Source organism: Nerophis lumbriciformis, linkage group LG28 (assembly GCF_033978685.3).
Source record: "Nerophis lumbriciformis linkage group LG28, RoL_Nlum_v2.1, whole genome shotgun sequence".
In the NCBI taxonomy this organism is placed as follows: Eukaryota; Metazoa; Chordata; class Actinopteri; order Syngnathiformes; family Syngnathidae; genus Nerophis; species Nerophis lumbriciformis.
In genome coordinates, this window is record NC_084575.2 from 26962635 (window position 1) to 26986169 (window position 23535).

The window sequence follows — 23535 nt, forward strand, 5'->3', positions numbered from 1 at the left end:
GGGGGGGGGGGGGGGGGGGGGTCGAAGCGGGGGTGTGGAGGGTAGCGGGGGGTGTATATTGTAGCGTCCCGGAAGAGTTAGTGCTGCAAGGGGTTCTGGGTATTTGTTCTGTTGTGTTTATGTTGTGTTACGGTTTGTTTGTCATTCTTGTTTGGTGTGGGTTCACAGTGTGGGGCATATTTGTAACAGTGTTAAAGTTGTTTATACGGCCACCCTCAGTATGGCTGTTGACCAAGTATGGGTATGGGTTCTGGGTATTTCTTCTGTTGTGTTACGGTGCGGATGTTCTCCCGAAATGTGTTTGTCATTCTTGTTTGGTGTGGGTTCACATATTTGTAACAGTGTTAAAGCTGTTTATATGGCCACCCTCAGTGTGACCTGTATGGCTGTTGACCAAGTATGCTTTGCATTCACTTGTGTGTGTGAAAAGCCTTAGATATTATGTGATTGGGCCGGCACGCAAATGCAGTGCCTTTAAGGTTTATTGAAGCTCTGTACTTCTCCCTACGTCCGTGTACCACTCCGTACAGCGGCGTTTTTAAAAAGTCATACTTTTTGAAACCGATACCGATAATTTCCGATATTACATTTTGAAGCATTTATCGGACATCTCTAATTGTAACGCATACAGTATTTCCCACAGATAGCCAATATACTTGTCCTTATATTTTCTTTTAAAAGGCAAAAACATGTTACACATACACTATTTAAAAACCAATCTGTGTTATCAGCGATTAGCATTAACATATAATGTGTACTTTTATCATATCGTTTTGCTTAATTGTTGCTGCGTGTTTTATTACTACAATGTAACACAGGCTGGACTTTGTACACCCCTGGTAAACTGACGTAGCCTGTTGCTCAAACTCTTAATTTGAAAACAAATAGTGCACTCAATGTTTTATGGAACATGACTGCAACAGATGCAATTACATTTATTACCTGGAAGGTGAAGTGTTTCTGTATTGCAAAATCTTAAAACATTTTTAAATAAATACAATAATATATTTTGTTTACTTTTTTTTGTGGCGTCCTTAAAGGCCTACTGAAACCCACTACTACCGACCACGCAGTCTGATAGTTTATATATCAATGATGAAATCTTAACATTGCAACACATGCCAATACGGCCGGGTTAGTTTACTAAAGTGCAATTTTAAATTTTGCGCGAAATATCCTGCTGAAAACGTCTCGGTATGATGACGACTGCGCGTGACGTCACGGATTGTAGAGGTCATTTTGGGACAGCATGGTGGCCAGCTATTAAGTGGTCTGTTTTCATCGCAAAATTCCACAGTATTCTGGACATCTGTGTTGGTGAATCTTTTGCAATGTGTTCAATGAACAATGGAGACAGCAAAGAAGAAAGCTGTAGGTGGGAAGCGGTGTATTGCGGCAGGTGTCGTGCCGGATAACGCACCCCCGCCGTAGAATGCACCCCCTGACTGTTGTGCCGGATAACACAGCCGGTGTTTCATTGTTTACATTCCCGGAAGATAACAGTCAAGCTTTACCATTGGCCTGTGGAGAACTGGGACAACAGAGACTCTTACCAGGAGGACTTTGAGTTGGATGCGCAGACGCGGTACCGTGAGTACGCATGCAGCTGCGGCTTCCAAACATTTGATCGCTTGCCCGTACGTGCGCGCCGCTATGTGCATGTCACGTACGTAACTTTGGGGACTTTGGGGAAATATATGTGCTGTATGAACTTTGGGGAGGTGAACGATACTTTGGGCTGTGGGATTGAGTGTGTTGTGCAGGTGTTTGAGTTGTATTGGCGGGTTATATGGACGGGAGGGGGGAGGTGTTTGTTATGCGGGATTAATTTTTGGCATATTAAATATAAGCCTGGTTGTGTTGTGGCTAATATAGTCTTGTGTTTATTTACTGTTTTAGTCATTCCCAGCTGAATATCAGGTCCCACCTGCCTCTCACAGCATCTTCCCTATCTGAATCGCTCCCACTGCCCTCTAGTCCTTCACTCTCACTTTCCTCATCCACGAATCTTTCATCCTCGCTCAAATTAATGGGGAAATCGTCGCTTTCTCGGTCCGAATCGCTCTCGCTGCTGGTGGCCATGATTGTAAACAATGTGCAGATGTGAGGAGCTCCACAACCTGTGACGTCACGCTACTCGTCTGCTACTTCCGGTACAGGCAAGGCTTTTTTATCATCGACCAAAAGTTGCAAACTTGTTCTTTACTAAATCCTTTCAGCAAAAATATGGCAATATCGCGAAATGATCAAATATGACACATAGAATGGACCTGCTATCCCCGTTTAAATAAGAAAATCGCATTTCAGTAGGCCTTTAAATCAGCTTATTGCGGTCCATCAGAAGTAAATGAGTAAATGGGAATCACTGCACATATTTAGTCAATGAAATGTAAACACAATTCCACATATTTGACCGCTTATTTTTTGACATTTCAGGGGAAGCTGAGCTTCCCTTAAAGTCAAAGCAATCGCCACTGACCCTCCCCTACAGTTTGGTCACAAGCTTTGGGTAGTGACCCAAAGGGCAATACCGTAGATACGGGCGAAATGAGCTTCCTTTGAAGGGTGGCTGAGCACATTCTTAGAAATAGAGTGAAGAGCTCCATTATCCAGGCGGGAAGGAGTATCGAGCCGCTGCTTTCCACATCGGGAGGAGCCAGTTAAAGTGGCTCGGCATCTAGTCCAGATGCCTCCCAGACGCCTCCCAGGTGAGGCTCACTGGGGATAAGACCCTGAGGTAGACCTAGTTAGGTATGCCTCTGTGTACTTCCCATTAAACCATACCTGCCAACCCTCCCGGATTTTCCGGGAGACTCCCGAAATTCAGCGGCTCTCCCGAATACCTCCCGGGACAAATTTTCTCCCGAAAATCTCCCAAAATTCAGGCGGACTCAGGTCCATGCGGACCTAAGTCCGCTTTCCCACAATATAAACAGCGTACCTGCCCAATCCCGTTATAACTGTAGAATGATGGAGGGCGAGTTCTTGGTTTCTTATGTGGGTTTATTGTTAGGCAGTTTCATTAACGTCCTCCCAGCGCGGCAACAACACACAACAACAGCAGTCACGTTTTCGTCTTACCGTAAAGCAGTTTGTCTGCCGTAAACAGCAATGTTGTGACACTCTTAAACAGGACAATACTGCCATCTAGTGCATTTGATGAAAGCACTTTTTTGCGTGCCACACAGCAATGCATCATCAGAGAGGGTGTTCAGCATGGTTAGAAAAATAGTGACAGAGAATAGAACAAGGATGGACAATTCAACCCTTAACTCAACAATGAGTAGATGAGTGTTGTGTGTGTGTATATGTGTAAATAAATGAACACTGAAATTCAAGTATTTATTTTATATATATATATGAAATACTTGACTTGGTGAATTCTAGCTGTAAATATACTCCTCCCCTCTTAACCACGCCCCGCCCCGCCCCCCCACCTCCCGAAATCGGAGGTCTCACGGTTGGCAAGTATGCATTAAACAAAAGGAGGTGGCTGGAGACAGAAGTCTGGGTCTTCTTAGACGACAACTACCATGTGACCCAAACCAGATTGGTGACAAAAATGAGATGGATTTTGTTGTTTTTTACATTTATTTACATTACATTTTGGTCACCGCAATCATAATATAATTCAAACATTTAATCACTAGCCCGGGATTAGCGCAATGATGCCTACGGTCTTGGTTTACCTCAATAGTCTATATATCCGGTTTCCTTGCAGTATCCAAGAACATTTCCAACATTAAAATGTGCAGAAAGTAATGTGCTAACATTTTTGGCACATTAAATTGCTGTAAGTGCTTCATGTGAAATATTAATTAGGATCCTTGCCTCCAACATTTTGTTCCTAACACTATCCCCTCGGTGGCCCTCGCAGCGTTCACCGCCTCAGCATAGGGTCGGGCGATAAAACGATATCTTTATATTGCGATAGACATGTAATCGATATCAATGAAAAATGTGTTCGAGGTGATCACTGATCACTGATCAGTGGGAGTGACTTTCTAACAGCCCATCTGGTAGCAGTATCAACTATCAGGGTTGTTGTTTCACAGTAGACTCTTCAGTGAGAAGTGGAACTAAAAATGAGTGCTGCATATAAGTCACTTTGAGAGTATAAAAAAAACAGACCGTCGTTAGCCCAATATGCTCTGTAAATTATGCAAGGCGCTCACCGGTAACACCACACCAATTTAGCCGTGCTCACCCTTTAGAGCGGTGTTTTTCAACCACTGTACCAGACACAGTCTGGTGTGCCGTGGGAGATTATCTAATTTCACCTATTTGGGTTAAAAATATTTTTTGCAAACCAGTAATTGTAGTCTGCAAATGATGTGTTGTTGAGTGTCGGTGCTGTCTAGAGCTCGGCAGAGTAACCGTGTAATACTCTTCCATATCAGTAGGTGGCAGCAGGTAGCTAAAGTCGGAAACAGCGGGAGGCAGCGTGCAGGTAAAAAGGTGTCTAATGCTTAAACCAAAAATAAACAAAAGGTGAGTGCTTCTAAGAAAAGGCATTGAAGCTTAGGGAAGGCTATGCAGAAGGGAACTAAAACTGAACTCGCTAAAAAGTAAACAAAAACAGAATGCTGGACGACAGCAAAAACTTACTGTGGAGCATAGACGGCGTCCACAAAGTACATCCCAACATGACATGACAATCAACAATGTCCCCACAAAGAAGGATACAAACAACTGACATATTCTTGATTGCTAAAACAAAGTTTATGCGGGAATTATCGCTCAAAGGAAGACATGAAACTGCTCCAGGAAAATACCAAAAAAAGAGAAAAAGCCACCAAAATATTGCGATCGCGAAAACGACTTTGTACTGTCAACTGAGTTCCATTTTTTTATGATGTCTGCTGGTGGTGTGCCTCTGGATTTTTTCAACGCAAAAAATGTGCCTCGGCTCAAAAAAGGTTGAAAAACATTGCTTTAGAGCACAGGCAGAACTGCCTGGCACTAAGTATGCAGAAAAAAGTTTCTCTATTTTCACACTTTGCACTAGTTTGTTACACTTTATTAAGCATTTCTTACGTATTCCTTCTGTTTTTCAGAGGTCATTGTTAAGTGTTCAAAGTGATTTTAGAATTGTGTTTATATTGATTGTTTTCCATGGTTGTGTTGACATTTCCTTTCCTTTCTGCCTCAATAGCTGAGGGGATGTTATGTTGAATGCTATATTAAATGTTAACATTTAATATATTTTTTCTCCTGGTCCTTATTTTTTACTGGTCATCAAAAATGTCAAGAATAATTGATATTGACCGATAGAAAACACTTATATCATGATACAGTTTTCAACCATACCGTTCAGCTTGCAGCATATTTAACATAATCTTTGTTGCTTTGACGTTGTTCCGCTGTAAAGAGCCTCTATCCAAGTGTTGATTGGCTATACTAGTACAGCATGTATGTCAAAACATTTAATTTAACATAAATCGTGAGTCAAATTCCCAGATTTTTTTGGCAAAGTGACACTAATGGTGCCTTCCATTTGTACTGGGATGTCGGAATTTCCGAGTTCCTAGTCGGAATTTCAACTGAAATGCTCCTCGAGGTCGGATTTCCGACTTGGAAAGTCAGCGCATTCTCACCACTCCATTGTCCAGATAGCAATAATTTGGTACCGGTACCACAATGCATATCAATACTTTTCGATACTTTTCCAAATAAAGGGAACTACGAAAAGGTGTAAATTTTGGCTTTATTTTAAAAGCCTACTGAAACCCACTACTACCGACCACGCAGTCTGATAGTTTATATATCAATGATGAAATCTTAACATTGCAACACATGCCAATACGGCCGGGTTAGTTTACTAATGTGCAATTTTAAATTTTGCCCGAAATATCCTGCTGAAAACGTCTCGGTATGATGACGCATGCGCGTGACGTTATGGATTGTAGAGGACATTTTGGGACAGCATGGTGGCCAGCTATTAAGTCGTCTGTTTTCATCGCAAAATTCCACAGTATTCTGGACATCTGTGTTGGTGAATCTTTTGCAATTTGTTCAATGAACAATGGAGACAGCAAAGAAGAAAGCTGTAGGTGGGAAGCGGTGTATTGCGGCAGGTGTTGTGCCGGATAACGCACCCCCGCCGTAGAATGCACCCCCTGACTGGTGTGCCGGATAACACAGCCGGTGTTTCATTGTTTACATTCCCGAAAGATGACAGTCAAGCTTTACCATTGGCTTGTGGAGAACTGGGATAACAGAGACTCTTACCAGGAGGACTTTGAGTTGGATACGCATACACGGTACCGTGAGTACGCATGCAGCTGCGGCTTCCAAACATTTGATCGCTTGCGTGCCGCTATGTGCATGTAACGTATGTAACTTTAGGGACTTTGGGGAAATATATGTGCTGTATGAACTTTGGGGAGGTGAACGGTACTTTGGGCTGTGGGATTGAGTGTGTTGTGCAGGTGTTTGAGTTGTATTGGCGGGTTATATGGACGGGAGGGGGGAGGTGTTTGTTATGCGGGATTAATTTGTGGCATATTAAATATAAGCCTGGTTGTGTTGTGGCTAATAGAGTATATATATGTCTTGTGTTTATTTACTGTTTTAGTCATTCCCAGCTGAATATCAGGTCCCACCCGCCTCTCACAGCATCTTCCCTATCTGAATCGCTCCCACTGCCCTCTAGTCCTTCACTCTCACTTTCCTCATCCACGAATCTTTCATCCTCGCTCAAATTAATGGGGAAATCGTCGCTTTCTCAGTCCGAATCGCTCTCGCTGCTGATGGCCATGATTGTAAACAATGTGCAGATGTGAGGAGCTCCACAACCTGTGACGTCACGCTACTCGTCTGCTACTTCCGGTACAGGCAAGGCTTTTTTATCAGCGACCAAAAGTTGCGAACTTTATCGTCGATGTTCTCTACTAAATCCTTTCAGCAAAAATATGGCAATATCGCGAAATGATCAAGTATGACACATAGAATGGACCTGCTATCCCCGTTTAAATAAGAAAATCGCATTTCAGTAGGCCTTTAATAGAAAATCTTGCAATACAATAAATAAATTCCTATTTCACTCAAAGAAGAACTTTAGAAGGTTAAAATTATAAATTAAAGGGCATTAAAAACATTGTGTTTTTCCTATTCTCACCACCCCATTGTCCCGATACCAATAATTTGGTACCGGTACCAAAATGTATATCAATACTTTTCGAGACTTTTCGTTACTTTTCCAAATAAAGGTAACTACGAAAAAGTGTAAATTGTGGCTTTATTTTAATAGAAAATCTTGCAATACAATAAACAATTTACTATTTCAAAGAAGAATTTTAGAGGTTAAAGTATAAATTAAAGGTAATTAAGAACATTGTTTTTCTGAAAGAACCATTTACAATTTTCCATATTCTGCCATAATCAAGGATTAGATTAGAACAGGGGTCGGCAACCTTTACCAGTCAAAGAGCCATTTTGACCAGTTTCACAAATTATAGAAAACAGTGGGAGCCATTTTGAAATTTAAAATGAAATAACACTGCATACAAAGTTTTTATTTTGCTTTGTGCTATGTATAAACCAGGGGTCTCAGACACGCTGCCCACACCTTAATAAGGAATTAGAATGCTGGTGCGGCACGCGGGTTTTGTATAAATGGCGCTTGTCAGCGTCATGCGTGCCGTGATGCTACAGCATATAGCACCCACTACAACCAGCGTGCCTGATCAGCCACATGTTGTATGGGGCTTCGGCTTGCTCACGTAAGTGACAGCAAGGCATACTTGGTCAACAACCACACAGGTTACACTGACGGTGGCGGTATAAAAAAAACGTTAACACTCTTACTAATAATGCGCCACACTGTGAACCCACACCAAACAAGAATGACAAACACATTTCGGGAGAACATCTGCACTGTCACACAACATAAACACAACAGGACAAATACCCAGAATCCCATGCAGCCCTAATTCTTCCGGGGTACATTATACACCCCGCTACCAAACCCCGCCCACCTCAACCGACGCACAAAGGGGGGGGGGGGGGGGGGGGGGTTGTTGGTAGCAGGGGTGTATAATGTACCCCTCATGCGTCGCCAGGCTCTGCTTTTTATCCATAGATTTATCAGATTTAATTTTTTATTATCTATAGCAGGGGGTGTCAAAAGTGTGCCATTTAAAGGCCCACGGCACATTCTAAAAATACTATTAAAATAAACACAAACATAAGAAAAGTGAAATAAAAAAGCTTAAAGGTTAAATGTAATTTAGAAAAAGTTGCAATGTTGACTAACAAAACAAAGCTGTTTTTTTTTTTCTTTCAAACTGTCATTGCTCAAAACATAATATTGAATCTAAATCAATGTTATTATGAATTATTGACTTATCCAAGGTTCCCATTACTTCACATCAAATATTCCACTAAGAAAAATATTTTTGGTGGAAGATTTTGCAAACTTGGTAAATAAATAACCCAAAAATGTATATTTTGTTGTTTTCTTACTGTACCGAAAATGAACCGGACCGTGACCTCTAAACCGAGGTACGTACCGAACCGAAATTTTTGTGTACCGTTACACCCCTAAGATTCATTATTCCACAGAACAATATTAATCCACTCCAAAAAGTGAAAAATACGGGTAATATAATAAATCCATAACGTTGCATTGAAGCAAAATAGCATCCGCTGTGACTGGCAGGTCTCTGGTTGCCGTCTGACGTCACTCCATTAAACACATCTGGCTTAAATGTGTTTCAGTTAGTTCTGTCTCTTGACTACAAACTGGACGATGGAGCCTTACACTCGCACACTGAGTCGTTTTCATTATGTAACACGCACATACATCTGTAGCTGTCAACACTCAATATAGCTGCTGGTCCGTCACTCAAATACATTTTATAACATAAACACAAATAATTATTCCTGTTGTTACAAAACACACACCCACATAACATTGTGCACATTGATTGTATTGTTTTTTTTTCTCGATATATTTGATAGGATATCATGTAAAAGGTATGTGCTCTGCACATGAATGCCATATATAAGTAATATTTCCAGCTGAGGGTAATTGTAATGCATAGAAACACAGTGATGGATCGGTGTGCACTTTACAAGAAGATGACATAATTGCATTTCACAATGCACTGCTCACATTGTTGGCTTGTTGAAGACTTAAAAAAAACAGGTGTTGATAAAAGACTTCCTGTCCTGAGATGTCACAGTACATCATGCCTACGTAAAAGCTCATTAAAATGCATTGTTTTTACATCTCTATTTCCACACATTACATGTAGTACCGATAAGAGTACTGATAAATACCGGTATCGATAAAATCCTAATTTTAATGTACAAACCCTGTTTCCATATGAGTTGGGAAATTGTGTTAGATGTAAATATAAACGGAATACAATGATTTGCAAATCATTTTCAACCCATATTCAGTTGAATATGCTACAAAGACAACATATTTGATGGTCAAACTGATAAACATTTTTTTTTTTTTGCAAATGTGAAGTGAAGTGAATTATATTTATATAGCGCTTTTCTCTAGTGACTCAAAGCGCTTTACATAGTGAAACCCAATATCTAAGTTACATTTAAACCAGTGTGGGTGGCACTGGGAGCAGGTGGGTAAAGTGTCTTGCCCAAGGACACAACAGCAGTGACTAGGATGGCGGAAGCGGGGATTGAACCTGCAACCCTCAAGTTGCTGGCACGGCCGCTCTACCAACCGAGCTAAACCGCCCCAAATAATAATATTTCATGTTCATAGTTTTTACCTTTGTGCTAGTCTTTTGTTTTCATTAGCCAAGTTGTATCTCCCCCTAAAATAATGTATTTACCTTCAAGCCAAGTCCAGTCTAGTTGTTTTGCATCCTGGGAAAGCGATCCGCACAGTAATTTGCGCCGCCATAGACCACAACATTAATGCAGTATGAAGAAGAATGTTTTGATGTAGACACATAGAATCATCATACTGCTGTGATTAAATGCATCAAGTGTTCATTCAAGGCTAAGGCAAAAATATCGAGATATATATCGTGTATCGTGACATGGCCTAAACATATTGAGATATTAATAGAAGGCCATATCGTGGGTACACTAGAAACAGCCTGTTTGATTTTGTTTTTATGTACTGTAAGTGTGACAATGATATTCTTAGAGTATAGACACTGTATTGGAGCTCCTCTTGTAGTACTCGGACTTGCCACACAAGTGAGGGGGGCGATCTCGAGCTAGCACGTGCATGTTGCCGCCGTTTCTTCTCAATGCGGCGTGTTTCTTGAGTTATGCGCCAGCTCTTGGCAAGGTGAACTGCGAGTAGCTTCCCACTGATGGGTTGTGACAGACTATGAGATAGCTGGTGTCTGAGTAAGTGCCTGAGGAAATGTCAGTACCAGCCTGGCCTCTGGAGAAGTCGGGCTCGGGTTCTGGTTTGTGCAAAGAACACATTTTTGCTTCCACTGAACTGAAAGAAAGTCACCAAAAGACAAATAGCAGGGGTCGCCTGCGTTGTAGCGGCCTTTCAAAAGTCATCGTGTTTAAGGAATGTGACATTTTCTGTCATTTATACATGTCTGACTAACCGGCTTTTTTACCGACTTAAGCAGAGTTAACGGTGCACATTTGCTGCTGAGGTTCTCTCACGACTTTGGTCTTTCTACATTGAGTTGGCCCTTGATATACAATATTGTGCATGTACCATATTTATCCGACCATAGAGTGCATCAGATTTTAAGGCGCATTAAAGGGGTCATAGTATCATTTGACATTTTTGACTGTACTTGAATGTATAGTAGACTTTATCTATATTATTCACATGTGAATAATGTTGTATAATAGACTGTATTTATATTATTCACATGTTAATATTGCTGTATAATAGACTATTTATATTATTCACATGTGAATAATGCTGGATAATAGACAGTATTTATATTATTCACATGTGAATAATGCTGTATAATAGACTGTATTTATATTATTCACATGTGAATAATGCTGTATAATAGACTGTATTTATAATATTCACATGTGAATAATGCTGGATAATAGACTGTATTTATATTATTCACATGTGAATAATGCTGTATAATAGACTGTATTTATAATACTCACATGTGAATAATGATGTATAATAGACTGTATTTATATTATTCACATGTGAATAATGCTGTATAATAGACTGTATTTATAATACTCACATGTGAATAATGATGTATAATAGACTGTATTTATATTTTTCACATGTGAATAATGCTGTATAATAGACTTTATTTATATTATTCACATGTGAATAATGCTGTATAACAGACTGTATTTATATTATTCACATGTGAATAATGCTGGCTAATAGACTGTATTTATATTATTCACATGTGAATAATGATGTATAACAGACTGTATTTATATTATTCGCATGTGAATAATGCTGTATAATAGACTGTATTTATATTATTCACATATGAATAATGCTGTATAATAGACTGTATTTATAATATTCACATGTGAATAATGCTGTGTAATAGACTTTATTTATATTATTCACATGTGAATAATGTTGTATAATAGACAGTATTTATATTATTCACATATGAATAATGCTGTATAATAGACTGTATTTATAATATTCACATGTGAATAATGCTGTGTAATAGACTTTATTTATATTATTCACATGTGAATAATGTTGTGTAATAGACTGTATTTATATTATTCACATGTGAATAATGTTGTGTAATAGACTGTATTTATATTATTCACATGTGAATAATGCTGTATAATAGACAGTATGTATATTATTCACATGTGAATAATGTTGTGTAATAGACTGTATTTGTATTATTCACGTGTGAATATTGCTGTATAATAGACTATTTATATTATTTACATGTGAATAATGCTGTATAATAGACTGTATTTATAATATTCACATGTGAATAATGCTGTATAATAGACTTTATTTATATTATTCACATGTGAATAATGCTGTATAATAGACTGTATTTATATTATTCACATACAAATAATGCTGTGTAATAGACTGTCTTTATATTATTCACATGTGAATATTGCTGTATAATAGAAAGTATTTATATAATCCACATGTGAATAATGCTGGATAATAGACAGTATTTATATTATTCACATGTGAATAATGCTAGATAATAGACTGTATTTATATTGTTCACATGTGAATAATGCTGTATAACAGACTGTATTTATATTATTCACATGTGAATAATGCTGTGTAATAGACTGTATTTATATTATTCACATGTGAATAATGCTGTGTAATAGACTTTATTTATATTATTCACATGTGAATAATGTTGTGTAATAGACTGTATTTGTATTATTCACGTGTGAATATTGCTGTATAATAGACTATTTATATTATTTACATGTGAATAATGCTGTATAATAGACTGTATTTATAATATTCACATGTGAATAATGCTGTATAATAGACTTTATTTATATTATTCACATGTGAATAATGCTGTATAATAGACTGTATTTATATTATTCACATACGAATAATGCTGTGTAATAGACTGTCTTTATATTGTTCACATGTGAATATTGCTGTATAATAGAGAGTATTTATATAATCCACATGTGAATAATGCTGGATAATAGACAGTATTTATATTATTCACATGTGAATAATGCTAGATAATAGACTGTATTTATATTGTTCACATGTGAATAATGCTGTATAACAGACTGTATTTATATTATTCACATGTGAATAATGCTGTGTAATAGACTTTATTTATATTATTCACATGTGAATAATGTTGTGTAATAGACTTTATTTATAGTATTCACATGTGAATAATGTTGTATAATAGACTGTATTTGTATTATTCACATGTGAATATTGCTGTATAATAGACTATTTATATTATTTACATGTGAATAATGCTGTATAATAGACTGTATTTATAATATTCACATGTGAATAATGCTGTATAATAGACTTTATTTATATTATTCACATGTGAATAATGCTGTATAATAGACTGTATTTATATTATTCACATACGAATAATGCTGTGTAATAGACTGTATTTACATTATTCACATGTGAATAATGCTGTATAATAGAGAGTATTTATATTATTCACATGTGAATAATGCTGTATAATAGACTATTTATATTATTCACATGTGAATAATGCTGTATAATAGACTGTATTTATATTATTCACATGTGAATAATGCTGTATAATAGACTGTATTTATATTATTCACATGTGAATAATGCTGTATAATAGACTGTATTTATATTATTCACATGTGAATAATGCTGGATAATAGACTGTATTTATATTATTCACATGTGAATATAGCTGTATAATAGACTGCATTTTTATTATTCACATGTGAATAATGCTGTGTAATAGACTGTATTTATATTATTCACAGGTGAATAATTATGTATAATAGACTGTATTTATATTATTCACATGTGAATAATGCTGGATAATAGACTGTATTTATATTATTCACATATGAATAATGCTGTATAATAGACTGCATTTATATTATTCACATGTGAATAATGCTGTGTAATAGACTGTATTTATATATGTCATATGTGAATAATGCTGTATAATAGACTGTATTTATATTATTCACATGTGAACAATGCTGTGTAATAGACTGTATTTATATTATTCACATGTGAATAATGTTGTATAATAGACAGTATTTATATTATTCACATGTGAATAATGCTGGATAATAGACAGTATTTATATTATTCACATGTGAATAATGCTAGATAATAAACTATTTATATTGTTCACATGTGAATAATGCTGTATAATAGACTGTATTTATATTATTCACATATGAATAATGATGTATAATATGTATGTATGTATGTATGTATGTACAGTATGTATATGAATTAAATATTTATTACATACCTGAGTTATTGTTTTTCTTCCATCAACAATCCCTGTCTGAAACAAAGTTCTATTTTATCATTTGGTCCCATCTGATCAACATCTTACTAAAGGTTTTGCAGAAACCTAATGTTTAAAATTAACATTGGTTCAGAATGTTAAAAGGGATTTGTTCACTGACTCAAAAGCCATTATTACACGAAGCCCAGAGCTCGCTGCTTTTATCAGACACACTTTAATATGCGCAAAAATGCTCTCTAGGAGGAAGTCGCAGCCCCGCACCATTGATGTACCCAAGACAGAGTCTGACAAGCCTCTTAATGATGTATGAAGATTAAAGGCCCCGTTTCTGGAGGTGGAGACGAAAGTCTGGGCTTGAAGGCGCGGTATACATGATAAATGATTCATGTCACTCAAATCACTTCTGGTACATTTGGTATGTGTTTTCTAGTAGTTCTGTTCGGGTCGCACTTGATGTATTTGCGTTCTTCTGCAGTGACTCGTTGTATTTATTTGATGAAGAACAACTTTTAATTAACATATCTTCCAATACACCCTTGCCTCCCCAAGGAATTCTGCAAACGTTAAAAAATTCCTATTTCTATGTTTGGCCAAGGACTGTTTTTTTCGTAATATTATTCAGTTTTCCGGGTTTTTTTTTTTTTCTTATCCTGGCTCCTTTGTGTTTTTAATCTGAGGACATTTGAAGTGCTTGTACGTATTTATAAACGAGAAAAGTACAGCGGATGATGGAAGTGAATGCCACAAACAATCTCTGAGTGGAATACCAATACCTTGGGAGTGTTTTGACTTACAATATTTATGGGGAGGTAGACTGGATTTTGTTCATGTACTATTTTTGTTCCAGTCTCTCATCTGGTCTACGATGGTTGAATAGGACACACTTAAATAAATACATCTGTGGACACGGCACATGTGCCAAGCGTGCAGGTTTTAACAAGTTTTTTATAATAATATGTTTTAACAAAAGTTTTCTCTCCAGCAAGACGCGACTTTTCAGCCACGTCCGTATCCTCTCTCTTCTCCTGCTCCCGGCCGCTTACTGTTAAAGACAACAGATGATTAGATTAATATGTACCACCTGTGAAATCTAATCACCTGCCAGCTGTGTCTCGCCGTCAGCACTGCCCCGCCCCCTTCCGATGGTGCTCTATCCTCAGCACCATGGACAGAGGCGGTGACCTTTGCTCCTGCCACACCTCCCTCCACAACTTCTTTAAATGATAACTAAAATGTGTCATTAACAAATTATAATTTGAATTAAATTCATGAAGGTGTTATTAAAGGGGCTGTTCCCACCTCCCTTACAGTTAACACTATCACAAGAACACCATTGACTAGCTTATGTTTCCATTAGTGGTTGAACAGAACACATTTTACACGGATTCACAATTACTAAGTTAATGTAATACAATTATTTTACGGGATAAAATAATGAATACAATTATGTAGGGTTGTCCCGATAATTATATATTGGTACCAGTACCGGTCCCAAAATATATTTTGATGCTTTACAAAATAAAAGTATATATATATATTTTTTTGGCTTCAGAATGCTAAAATTAAAAAAAATAATAATAATAATGAATTAAAAAAAGAAAAAGATTTATATATGTATATATTTATCTATCTATATATATATATATTTTTTTTTTTTGGCTTCATTTTAGCAAAAAATCGTACTGTACGTTATACATATGGTTCGTATTACATTGCAAGAACAATTTTAGAAGATTAAAATACAAATTAAAAGGCAAACACGTCAGGGTTTTTTGTTGCACTCAAAGAACAATTTACAATTTTACATATTACATATAGCCTGCCATAATCTAGGATTAGGTTAGATCAGGGGTCGGCAACCCAAAATGTTGAAAGAGCCATATTGGACCAAAAATACCAAAAATTAAATCTGTCTGGAGCCGCAGAAAATGTAACGTTTTATATACGTGTTAAAATGAAGGCAACACATGATGTAAGTGTCTATATTAGCTATATTAGACTACTATCACAATGACTATGTGTCGCAGCCTGATGCAAATCTTTGTTGACAGACCACCCAACTCTGGAAAAAGTTAGACTATATCCTATCCTCTGTAGCTGCTATGTTTTGAAAGACTACCGAAGTATTTATTTGCGGATCGATACTGAAATATCGACACTGCCGATACCAAATCTTTGTGCTCTGATATCGATCCTCAAATCACAATATTGATACTTTTGATCCTTAAGTTATTTGAGATAATGTGTATGATTAACAGGAACACAGTGTAACATAACTAAATCACTGACATCTTGTCTAAATGAAAAGTAATTGATGGCAATATATATCTATATGTATGTATATATATACATACATATATATATATATATATATACATATATATATATACATACATATATATATATATATATATATATATATATATATATATATATATATATATATATATATACATATATATATATATATATATGTATATATGTATGTATATATATATATGTACGTATGTATATGTATGTGTATATATATATGTATGTATGTGTATATATATGTATACATATGTATGTATGTATGTGTATATATATGTATATTTTTATGTATATATATATATATATGTGTGTGTATATATGTATGTATGTAACTATCTATCCATCTATATATATATATATATATATATATATATATATATATATATATATATATATATATATAAAAAACATGAAAAAAAGAAGTTTTTTCTGACTAACTATATATATGTGTGTATATATATGTATGTATGTAACTATCTATCCATCTATCTATCTATCTATCTATCTATCTATCTATCTATCTATCTATATATATATATATATATATATATATATATATATATATATATATATATAAAACATGAAAAAAAAAGAAGTATTTTCTGACTAACTATATATATATATATATATATATATATATATATATATATATACATACACAGTACAGGCCAAAAGTTTGGACACACCTTCTCATTCAATGTGTCTTCTTTATTTTCATGACTATTTACATAGTAGATTGTCCCTGAAGGCATCAAAACTATGAATGAACACATGTGGAGTTATGTACTTAACAAAAAAAGGTGAAATAACTGAAAGCATGTTTTATATTCTAGTTTCTTCAAAATAGCCACCCTTTGCTCTGATTAATGCTTTGCACACTCTAGGCATTCTCTGGATGAGCTTCAAAAGGTAGTCACCTTACATTGTTTTCACTTCATAGAGTGTGCAAAGCAGTAATCAGAGCAAAGGGTGGCTATTTTGAAGAAACTAGAATATAAAATAGTTACTTCATAGTTTTGATGCCTTCAGTGACAATCTACAATGTAAATAGTCATGAAAATAAAGAAAACACATTGAATGAGAAGGTGTGTCCAAACTTTTATATATATATATATATATATATATATATATATATATATATATATATATATATATATATATATACAGTAAATGCCACTACACGAATCTCAAATAGGCAAAAAAGCCTATATTTATTAAAGTTTCCTAAATATTTAAAATAATCTATGTGTGATTCCATTATACATAGCAACTGCAATAAAGCAGCCATTGCAAACTTTGTGTGTTCAAGAAAATAATTATCAATTAAAATGAGTCACTCAGTATAAAAAAAAATGCAAGTTTATGTATCCTTTTCTTGAAGGCTATTTGGAGACACCACACATAGAGAGTTGAATAGAAATAAAATAACGCATTCAGTGCAGAGTAACGCCGTCCTTTGTTTCTTCCTGTGATGTTGTATCTTTTGAAGATGACTCCCCGAGCGCAGCAACATTTGAAATACGCTACTTTATACATTTTACCAGACACATTAAGGCCATGCTTGGTCCACTGCCCTTCCTGCATTTGTCACTTAATCACACGGAGGAGTGTTGACTCTTATTGTTTGCGTTTAAATGATTATTTCTTGCTCACTCTTCCATTTGCCTGAACAGGACTGGGAAAAGGAGCTTTTGTTCACTCTGCTCCTTAACATGTTGCAAAAAGACTGGATGTTAACTGACTTTATTTCATTAAACGCTTTTGAGTCCAGATTGAGAGCACTTGAGATGACGTTTTTAAATTGTAACCTTTTTTTCTTTGTGTATGACATGTATTTTTATGTTACTCTATCTTTTGCTGCCTGTTGGCCAGGACTCCCTTGAAAACATAGACTAGACTTGGACTTAGACTTCCTTATTATTGTCATTCAAATTTGAACTTTACAGCACAGATAAGAACGAAATTTCGTTACATAAGCTCATGGTAGTGCAGGATAAAAAAGCAATAAGGTGCATATATAAATAAATAAATAATATATAAATATATATATAAAATAAATAAATATATATAAATATATATAAATAAATAAATAGATTATTGTACAGATAAATATATTGCACTTTTTCACATGCGTCCACGTTTATGGATGTATGTTATAATGCCTTTTAATCTCAATGGGACTTAAACAAAGGTTAAATAAAATCAATTAAAAAAAACATATATGTTTGGAAAATGCATCGGATCGGTATCGCAGACAGCGGCCTGAATTTTACTTCGTATCGGATCGGAAAGACAGTCAGTGGTATCGCACATCAATATTCCGAAGTTCCAGGCATCAAACCAAAGTAATCATTGCACTAGATCTAGTTTGACTTTGAAGGGTGAGTCATCCATCCTTCAATTTTTTTCTACCGCTTGTCCCTTTTGGGGTTGCGGTCAATCATTTTAAAAATAATTGAATAATGACATAAATTAATACAATTGGAACATAGCTATTTAAATGATGAAATAATGAATTGATTAAACAATTAAATGTACTTCAACATTAAATAAATCAATGAAATATTTAATGATAATTTTTATTTTATTTTATTCCATTTATAATTAACGGATGGCACATTTAATTAATTATATAATGCTGTACTTTTTTTTATTTATTTTTTATTTTGTCCCACTTGATCCTCCATACGAATCGAATAAAAAGTTAAAATGTCATTATCAAAACTTCAAATTGTATTTTTGGCAATGTTACTTTCTTTTAACTTTATTGTTTTTATTGTGTATCTTTTTGAACAGAAGGGACATTAACTAGTGTATTCAAACTAATCAAATTATAAAGAAAAAAAAAAAAAAATTACATTTATATAGCCAACCTTCTGAGTTTGAATTTTGACCCAACCGAGTCTCCTTCACAATCAACAATATATATATATATATATATATATATATATATATATATATATATATATATATATATATATATATATATATATATATATATATATATATATGTATATATATGTATATATATATATATATATATATATATATATATATATATATATATATATATATATATATATAAATACCATGGTCCGTAAACCAGGCACGGGTAGATTTTGCGCTGTGTGCAGGCGCCAAGTCCTGTTGGAACTTGAAATCTCCATCTCCATAGAGCAGGTCAGCAGCAGGAAGCATGAAGTGCTCTAAAACTTGCTGGTAGACGGCTGCGTTGACCCTGGATCTCAGGAAACAGAGTGGACCGACACCAGCAGATGACATGGCACCCCAAACCATCACTGATGGTGGAAACTTTACACTAGACTTCAGGCAACGTGGATCCTGTGCCTCTCCTGTCTTCCTCCAGACTCTGGGACCTCGATTTCCAAAGGAAATGCAAAATTTGCATGGTTGGGTGATGGTTTGGGGTGCCATGTCATCTGCTGGTGTCGGTCCACTCTGTTTCCTGAGATCCAGGGTCAACGCAGCCGTCTACCAGCAAGTTTTAGAGCACTTCATGCTTCCTGCTGCTGACCTGCTCTATGGAGATGGAGATTTCAAGTTCCAACAGGACTTGGCGCCTGCACACAGCGCAAAATCTACCCGTGCCTGGTTTACGGACCATGGTATTTCTGTTCTAAATTGGCCCGCCAACTCCCCTGACCTTAGCCCCATAGAAAATCTGTGGGGTATTGTGAAAAGGAAGATGCAGAATGCCAGACCCAAAAACGCAGAAGAGTTGAAGGCCACTATCAGAGCAACCTGGGCTCTCATAACACCTGAGCAGTGCCAGAAACTCATCGACTCCATGCCACGCCGCATTAACGCAGTAATTGAGGCAAAAGGAGCTCCAACCAAGTATTGAGTATTGTACATGCTCATATTTTTCATTTTCATACTTTTCAGTTGGCCAACATTTCTAAAAATCCCTTTTTTGTATTAGCCTTAAGTAATATTCTAATTTTGTGACACACGGAATTTTGGATTTTCATTTGTTGCCACTTCAAATCATCAAAATTAAATGAAATAAACATTTGAATTCATCAGTCTGTGTGCAATGAATAAATATAATGTACAAGTTACACCTTTTGAATGCAATTACTGAAATAAATCAAGTTTTTCAAAATATTCTAATTTACTGGCTTTTACCTGTAAGTACTTTTTGAGCACAATCGACAATACCACGCTATAATAACGATAAGCGTGATAATTTTGCGCACAATACCCTTGATATGAAATTTTCATACCGTTACATCCCTACAAGGCACATATAGAACAAATCATATTTTACACGCACATTCACAGCAATTTAGAGACTCCAATTAACCTAACATGCATGCTTGTTAGGTTAATTTCATATCAAGGGTATTGTGCGCAAAATTATCACGCTTATCGTTATTATAGCGTGGTATTGTTGATTGTGCTCAAAAAGTACTTATACACACAAAAAATATCTTAACTAAGTTGTATTTTATAACAATAGGAACATTAAATATTTTTCTGGCTTTTTGAGTAGCATATTTGGATTTTATTGTTTCAACATGTTTATCTTCTTGCATTTTATTTCGTAAAATGTTATTGATAAAGGCAAATTGAGTGTTCAATCGGCAAGTTCGCTTCCTGTTGTAGACGCAATTGAAAAGCTCAGTTTCTCAGACGGCAATGTGTTTATATACGTTTATATATATTGGAGTATGTTTTTCTTCATAGGGAAAGACGTTAATGCGTCTTGCGTTTATGTTAGCATTTAAGCTAGCTAACGAGCTAGCGCTAGTCAGTCTGTGAGTTTATCAATCACGGTTTAGAGCAGGTTTGGGCAAATATTTTGACTCGGGGGGCCAAATTTAGAGAAAAAAAATCTGTCTGGGGGCCGGTATATCTATTTTTAGGAACATTAATACAAAACCTCACAATAATGTCTGGTTGAATGCTAAAAACGTTATGACAGACCGCCTTAAAAAACGGAATGTAATTTTACTTTTTTTTTTTACTGAATGAGACACCTAGTATGTACATGCAAATAAAGCATGTTGGATTTACAATATTAACTATGAACGATAAAACACTGAATATTGACAACATATGAACGTCGAGCGACATATTTTACAATCAACAAAAATGCAACAAACACAGCGAAATATGAACACGAAGGGTAAAAAAAACAAAACACATACAATCTGATATATCACTAATTTTTAGAACTTTGTTGTAATAATCTCCTTCCGCGTCATTTCACGCTGGTCGCTCTGGAAACTCTATGTGGAAACGCTCCCCACCCACACTGCTTGGGGCCTCGTCTGAGCTGCTGTGACTTAGATTACCATAGCAACTAATTAGATTACCATAGTAACTAGTATATCATGCAAAAGCACAGATTCCAACTAGAGATGTCCGATAATGGCTTTTTTTTGCCGATATCCGATATTTTCCAACTCTTAATTACCGATTCCGATATCAACCGATACCGATACATACAGTCGTGGAATTAACACATTATTATGCCTAATTTTGTTGTGATGCCCCGCTGGATGCATTAAACAATGTAACAAGGTTTTCCAAAATAAATCAACTCAAGTTATGGGGGAAAAAAATGCCAACATGGCACTGCCATATTTATTATTGAAGTCACAAAGTGCATTTTTTTTTTTATTAACATGCCTCAAAACAGCAGTTTGGAATTTGGGACATGCTCTCCCTGAGAGAGCATGAGGAGGTTCTGGGTAGGAGGTAGCGGGGGGTGTATATTGTAGCGTCCCGGAAGACTTAGTGCTGCAAGGGGTTCTGGGTATTTGTTCTGTTGTGTTTATGTTGTGTTACGGTGCGGATGTTCTCCCGAAATGTGTTTGTCATTCTCGTTCGGTGTGGGTTCACAGTGTGGCGCATATTTGTAACAGTGTTAAAGTTGTTTGTACGGCCACCCTCAGTGTGACCTGTATGGCTGTTGACCAAGAATGCCTTGCATTCACTTGTGTGTGTGAAAAGCCGTAGATATTATGTGATTGGGCCGGCACGCAAAGGCAGTGCCTTTAAGGTTTATTGGTGCTCTGTACTTCTCCCTACGTCCGTGTACACAGTGGCGTTTTAAAAAGTCATAAATTGTACTTTTTGAAACCCATACCGATCATTTCCGATATATTACATTTTAAAGCATTTATCGGCCGATAATATCGGCAGTCCGATATTATCGGACATCCCTAATTCCAACCATTGAAATACTTTGTATAGTTCAAGACTTACGGTCATTTGAACACATCACTGCACATCGTAACAGCAGCTACATTTTCCATCTTAAAGATCGAATTGGGAATGTCCGGCGGGCCAGATTGAAAAGGTTAACCCTCTGGGCCTTAAAGGGGAACATTATCACAATTTCAGAAGGGTTAAAACCATTAAAAATCAGTTCCCAGTGGCTTATTTTATTTTTCGAAGTTTTTTTCCAAATTTTACCCATCACGCAATATCCCTAAAAAAAGCTTCAAAGTGCCTGATTTTAACCATCGTTATATACACCCGTCCATTTTCCTGTGACGTCACACAGTGAAGCCAATACAAACAAACATGGCGGATGGACAGCAAGGTATAGCGACATTAGCTCGGATTCAGACTCGGATTTCAGCGGCTTAAGCGAAATTGAAGAAGAAACTGTCGCTATTGAGCCATATCGGTTTGAACCGTATGCAAGCGAAACCGACGAAAACGACACGACAGCCAGCGACACGGGAGAAAGCGAGGACGAATTCGGCAATCGCCTTCTAACCAACGATTGGTATGTGTTTGTTTTTAAGTGTTGTAATGTTTTTAAGCTAAATTATTGGTAAACACAGTTTATGTATAATAATTTACGTAAAACCGCGAGTAATGAATACAGTTTTCATCAATTAATATATTCTGTAGACATACCCTCATCCGCTCTCTTTTCCTGAAAGCTGATCTGTCCAGTTTTGGAGTTGATGTCAGCAGGCCAGGGAAGCTAGGGTCGATATTCTTCTCTTGATCATCTTCGGTGGCATAAGGGACGGTGTGAGCCAAGACATCCAGGGGGCTTAGCTCGCTCGTCTGCGGGAACAAACTGCCGCCATTGCTTGCCGTGCTACCGAGGTCCTTTGTCCCTGAATAGCTCACACACTCCGGCAGATTCAATGGGGGTCTGGCGGCAGATTTCTTTGACTTTATCGTTGGAAATGCATCCGCTTTGAGTGTCGCAGGATATCCACACATTCTTGCCATCTCTGTCGTAGCATAGCTTTCGTCGGTAAAGTGTGCCGAACAAACGACTGACCATTTTCGTCGGCATTCCCCACACCCTCGTATTTTGAAC

The 23535-nt window shown here is 36.3% G+C and overlaps 1 protein-coding gene across 1 annotated transcript in view; it reads left to right on the forward strand.

Moving 5' to 3' along the window:
- LOC133571017 (contactin-4-like) overlaps nt 1-23535 on the forward strand; it is a 443628-nt gene that overhangs the window by 39200 nt on the left and 380893 nt on the right. The window lies entirely within an intron of this gene.